We start from the raw sequence: 6,698 nt of genomic DNA on the forward strand, positions 1-6,698 counted from the left end.
ACTGGAATTCACTAAAAATGATTACCTGACATACTGAGGCCCAGACAAGATAGCTTATGTATTAGGAAATTCAACTATCAACAGCAGTAACATTGATAGACGCTCCCAACTGATGTGTGTCACATTGTCCAACAGGTTCCACCAGAATCTATGGAGACTGAAACAGTGTGATTCTGACCACAATAGAAGACCTGCATATGGACATGAGGCAATGAGAGTATATGATGTGACTAAACCTCACGTGTTCTGGGAAGCCCACGGAAATTTGTGCAGTAGCTCTGGAGGTGGAGTGAAGAGTCAAATGAAAGTTGAGGTGGTTAGAGGTAGGATGTGGTCTCCTGCGGATTCACGTCAATGTGTTCCGGCCTGATTGGACTGTTATCTGGTTGCAGATCAAACCCCAATGCATGATGTCAAGATAATCCAATTCAATGAAGCTCTTTATTGACCTTTACTTAAATAGGAATGATGGAGTCATGAGCCCCAAACCAGGAAATCAGACCAACAAGGAAATGTGTTTGATAAGGGGTCAGTCAGAGTTATCAGCAAGAGCCAAACCAGCAGGTCAAGCAGAACAGCCTCAAAGCGCACCAGAACATATCCATCAGGCACACAATCAGTTAACCTGAGACTGTGGATACTGAGAAGATGAAGAATGAAATGACTGGATCTGAAATGGCAGGAGAGGTGGTGATACTACACAAAGCCAAGGGGGGAAGTTAACATGAAAAACCTGATGAAGTCCTGACGTTTCTGGAGTCCGTAATGTCTTCAGCAGGTGGACTCGTCCATTTATTATGGAAGTTACTTCAGCTTGAGACTGCTGGATTTTTACCAAAGGGCATGAAGGACATTCAGTCCCATTCACGACAATGGAAATACAAGTTTTATTCCAAGTAAAATCAATGTGCAATTAATTGATTTCATTGGTCTATAAAACGCAAATCTACAGAAATAAAAGAGAACACTAAGAAGAAACCAATAGAGAAAGAGGGAGATCAGGAGATCAGCAATAAACCAGAATGCCTCCACCTTATGCCTTGGGGAGCGGGGGGAGTTACTGCTGATAAAGTTATCAGGAGTAACCAAGTCAGAGATACCAAAACATTAAGAACTTCATGGACCACTAACGGTATTTTAGATGAGATTGTATACTGTACAGGAGCCAGAGAAGTGATTTCCATCTGGGGGTAACATGTTTAGTGTTCATGTACATGTAGGCATTTTGCCTGGTGATAGCATTACAGCAGGCTAATCTGCTGTGATTCAGTGTATTAACCAATGCATGGGGAGAACTGAGCCATAAGGAATTCTAGAGGAAATTTTGTATATTTAAAATTACCAGCAAAATATCAAACAATTTTAAAAAAGACAACAAAACCATTGACTATTTGACGTTTGTTCTTGTGCATTGAAAAATGCTAAGGTAGGTTAAGTGACCATCCATATCTCATGGTATGAGTGGAAATCATCTTTTAAATAGCATCGCTATTTATCCTCAACTGAGGCTAAAAAGGACATGCTGCGTTGTATTTTTAGTGATGTCTGCCTTATTTTTCCGATTTTCCATCTCCTCTTTTTTTGGACTTTTTTTGTTTTTGCTGGATCTAATAAGCTAAAATGGGACAGAACTGGGCAGGAACTGAGACTGTGATGGATGAGGGCATGTGCTAACAGAGACCACGGCATAGCAAATGTTGATAGAAAAAAGAAAAAGGAAGATGGAAAGACTCAAGAAAGACCAGCAGACCAAAGAGACGATTTTCCTTACCCTCCCTCTCCCTCTCTCTTTCCCCCTTGTATTGCTTATTATGAAGGGTTACAGCCATTCTGTCCCTCTTGCACATGTCAGTCCAGACATTGCAGATTAATGAATGACCCTCAGAGATGTTGACTTTACCCTGAGCAGCAAGAGATGTACAGACATTCTGACAACCCATTTATAACCATGTAAAAACACCCCAAAGGCCTTGGCTGTGTTGTTGCAAGCTGGATGCAGACTTCCTGGACAATCGGTGCTGTGGTGGAAAGAGGAAATGTAGTTACAGGTCACCAGATCATGAAAAAAATGGCCTTGTTGCCAAGTCCTGAAAAAGTTTGTGCAATAGTGATAGTGATGCATGTGTACGAGTGCATCGTTGTGTACGAGGCTGCTGTGTGTGTTTGTGTGCAGCGGCATTGTGAGTCAGTGTATTGACGTGGGCTCGATGGTGAGATAGATGTTTGGGAATGTAAGATGCAGTGGGAACGAAGGAGAGGCAGCAGTGATGGAAAAAGGAAGCCCTCACAGATCGTCGCCTTACGGCTCAGAATTCCAATAGTTTACTGAAAAATCTTTAACACTAACTGGATAATCGACGTTGCATGTTTCAGCAGGATATTTTATCACATAAACATATACCTACATTCATATATAACGTGTGTGTGTGTGTGTGTGCGTGTGTGTGTGTGTGTGTGTGTGTGTGCATGTGTGTGTGCATGTGTGTGTTTAACTAGAGATTTTATCTTATTTTATTGCTCTGATTGTATGGCTTTTGCTTTTACCCATGTTTTAGGTTTTTGATTAATTTATTTTACTTACAATATTTGAGCCATTTTGTCTTTTATCTATAATGTTTTTATTTATTCGTCTGTACAACACTTTGGTCGACTGTGGTTGCTGTAAAGTGCTTAACAAATAAAGTTGGATTGGATTGGATGTGAAGTACATGTTATGGCTTTTCACACATCCGGTGCCATAAGGAGAGTAATGTTGAATGACTTATTTACCTGAATGTGCCAAAGAATAGATGTGTTTATTGTGTCAGAGATAATCATGTGTTCAAAATTGTTGAAAGTGGGCCAGAAGGTGAGCAGACAAAGACACACCAACAGAAATTCATGAGACTGGATCCTGCTTAATGACACATTGCTGTGTGACTAAGCACTTCCATCCTTTATTTGCCCCCCTGCCCTCTAACAAGAGGTTCCACATAATAAGGCAAAGAATATTCAGGTTCTACAATGCAGCAGGTGGGATACGTAGCTCCCTGGAGCACCTCCTATATTATACATACCATCATCAAGCTACTATGTGTTTTAGCTTTTCGGTATACTTTTATTCTACTTTCCTTACATTTTAAATTATTTTTTATTTATTGTGAGCCAGTCTGTTCCTCTGTGTGGTGGATGATCTGAATGTGAATAAAGTTCATCTTGAATCTTAAAACATGACTCATGCTTGTGAAATAAACACCTGCCCTGACATTTAGGACAATTTATTAATTTATTGTATCTATTTCTTTCAAAGAGATACAACTATAAAGTAATAAACAACAAAGGTAAATATACCAATGAGAGACACAATGGTATATAAGGTAAAAGATAAACCCTTATCTTGGAACAAATATAAATATATTACTATAGATTTTTTTTAGTCCACTTAAATACATCGATTGAAAAAAATTAAATCAGTCTAATGAGGCCTAAGTCGAGATTTTGCCTTTGGGGAAAGATCAAAAGATAGATTCTCCTTTCATAGTAGAAGCAAAGCAGACATCCTGTCCCTGATAGCCTTCCAGAGCTAAAACAGTGCCCACGATGCAATATTTAACAGAAAACCCGTGAAAAACACTTTTCCACTTGTTTTTGTTTTCCATCTAAGCACTTTTCAGGGGCCCTGTGACTTTTTTTTTAACCACTTCACTGAAACAGCTACACACACCCATTGCCAGATTTTCAACAACAAAATAAACTGGAAAATCATCCTTACACTGAAACCGATTCAGTGACTTCCTGAATTAAATTGATGCAATTTTAATCATTTTGTAATCGCTTCAAGCATCCCTCTTGATCACCACTATGACCTCCTTACACTGTGGGGAGGTCATGTTCCTCCAGATCACTGTTTTCTGATGGTCCTGGGTCAGATCCAAACAGCGATGCTGCATTCTGTTCTTGCATGAGGTTTGACTGTTGGAGGATGTAAGTGGAGCTCTTGGGTCTGATAGTGTATCTGGAGTAACGGTGCTGTTGTTGGATTATCAGTGGAGGTCGGAGGTCTTTCGGGGTGTAAGGTGACTGCTTGTCTGAGTAACAGTCTGGCTGCTTCTTGTAGATAACCTTTTTATCTGTATCCAGCTCAAAATAGCAGCATCAAAGGATGGACAGTTGGATGGATGAATGAATGAATGGACGCATGACAGACCGATGCACGATGTACAGCGTTTTCATGTTGAGATGGTCTTTTCGGTAACGTTTCTTTCCAGTAAGCGTGATCGTTGTTTCACTCAATCTCCTTATAGACAGATTTTTTTTTAAAAGATAAGTGAATGTAGACAGGAAATAAAAGATAAAAGTTGATGCTGGTGTTAGGAGTTGTCAGAAGGAAGGAAATGAAGAGTTATCAGAGGAAACGGAAAGATCTTTAATCTACTGTATCTTTCTCCTGCATCTCCAAAGGTTTAGCTTAATGCAGATGCAACTCTTTGACAATGTCATTTAGAAATCATAGACAGGAGGCAGGAATTACTCAAGTGAAAATGTTTATAGCTCATTATAAAACTGTATGGTTAATTAACGTCAAATGCGTCAGTTAGGATATATTAGTCGTCTCTGAAGATGACATCAAGTGCTCAGAAACATGACGCCACACTTAAAATCCTAATCGCCTCTGTCATCTTTAAAATGCCACCATGTCTGTTCTCACACAATCAGTCTGGAGGTCCAGATCTTTACGTTGGAATTTATTTTCTTTACAATGAAGGACATCGAACACAAAATAGACTTCAACCCCTTGCTTTGCCAAAATACGTTAAAAATAACTTTGACCTCAGTCACGTAAACAATCATGCTTGATTTTCTCAGAAATTTTCCTCCAACGTGTGGGAAAGCTTGTGTAAGATTCCTGTGTGTGTGTGTGTGTGTGTGTGTGTGTGTGTGTGTGTGTGTGTGTGTGTGTGTGTGTGTGTGTGTGTGTGTGTGTGTGTGTGTGTGTGTGTGTGTGTGTGTGTGTGTGTGTGTGTGTGTGTGTGTGTGTGTGTGTGTGTGTGTGTGGGTGTATGTGTGTGTGCAACAAGATAAATGAGTCTTTGCAGAAAATGAGTTGACCATGCGGGTGCGATGTCTGTCTGTGCCTCCTCACATGTGTCTGTGTTTATTTCCTCTCCTTCACATCATAACCATGACAGTCTCATTTACCACACACACACACACACACACACACACACACACACACACACACACACACACACACACACACACACACACACACACACACACACACACACACACACACACACACACATCAAGGGCTGAAATACACTCCCAACACTGTCCATACATGCTTCTATGAATCCTACTTTGGGACATTTCTGTATCTTCGCTGGGTTTGTCCTTCTGTTTTTCAAATAATAAAGGGTCAAAGTTAAAATTCCCCTAAGACAAATCCAAATGGTTCTGCAGTATATCTTGCTCCACATACGGTCCACTAATCCCCCAACATTCACCATCTACCACCCCCAACACCAGCTTTTCCAACAATCTCCCTAACTTCCCAGACCTCCCTACTCTTAGTAGTGGTCTAGATTTGCAGCCTCAGCCCTTAAAGAGCAGGAGCTTGAGAACAAAGTAACCCACTGACAGAAACAGACCAGATGCCATCAGCACAGATTTAGAATCACCTTAGTCTTAGAAAGACAAGCTTGTGCATTTTTTCTTCATGAACAACAAGGCCTCACCATAACAGCTAATACAAACAAAAATATACCATGTGCTTATCATTTTGATATACTGTATTATGTTTTCATTTGCTTCCATACATCACCTGGCTTTAACCGCCCTGTGTCACATCTGTTCTGTGGTTCTTTTGATAGACAAGACATTTATTGAGCAAATGATTTTATCAAGACTCATGACAAGATGTGGAGGAAATTAAATGATTACCCACATTTGTTTATTTGTATGTTTGTATGGAAGAAAAGTATGGAAAGTTAATTTTGATTACATTTTGTGTTTATGGGGGAAATGTGGGCCTAGATGAAGTTAATAAAATTTAAATTTTTGACTTGAATGGTGGCTCCACGATGCACTGGGTTCATGTCTGGGTTGTACCCCGCCTCTCTCCTGTAGTCAGCTGGGATAGCAACACCTGTGACCCGCAGAACAGAAAAGAAGCTGAAGACGAAACAGTTCTGGTTATCTTGATGGATGGATGAATGGATGGATGGATGGATGGATGGATGGATGGATGGATGGATGGACTTTGGATGTGAGGAAATTGTTAATGTTAGGACAAATTTGAACAAAAATATTATAATGAACCCATGCTGCATTGGCACTACGCCCAGAGTGTACCTTGCCTTGTGCCGAAGTCTGCTTGGATAGGCTGCTGAGGGTGAATGAATGAGTGAATGAATGAATGAATGAATGAATGAATGAAGGAATGAATGAATGAATGAATGAATGAATGAATGAATGAATGAATGAATGAATGAATGAATGAATAATACAACTCTACAAACAAAAATGTTCAAGCACAAAAAAATCCATCACTATGTCCAAAAAGTTCGAAAAAATATGTTTCAAATGTTTTAAAACTCTTAAAATATTTTTGTACTGTACAATTCACAAAGATCTTTGCTTACTACGTTTAAACTGTTAAAAGTTGGATGTGAATCTGGGCATGAAATACATATTTTGAAGAGTATGTAAGTACTCTG

The sequence above is a fragment of the Antennarius striatus genome, chromosome 7 (genome assembly GCF_040054535.1).
Source record: "Antennarius striatus isolate MH-2024 chromosome 7, ASM4005453v1, whole genome shotgun sequence".
Taxonomy (NCBI): domain Eukaryota; kingdom Metazoa; phylum Chordata; class Actinopteri; order Lophiiformes; family Antennariidae; genus Antennarius; species Antennarius striatus.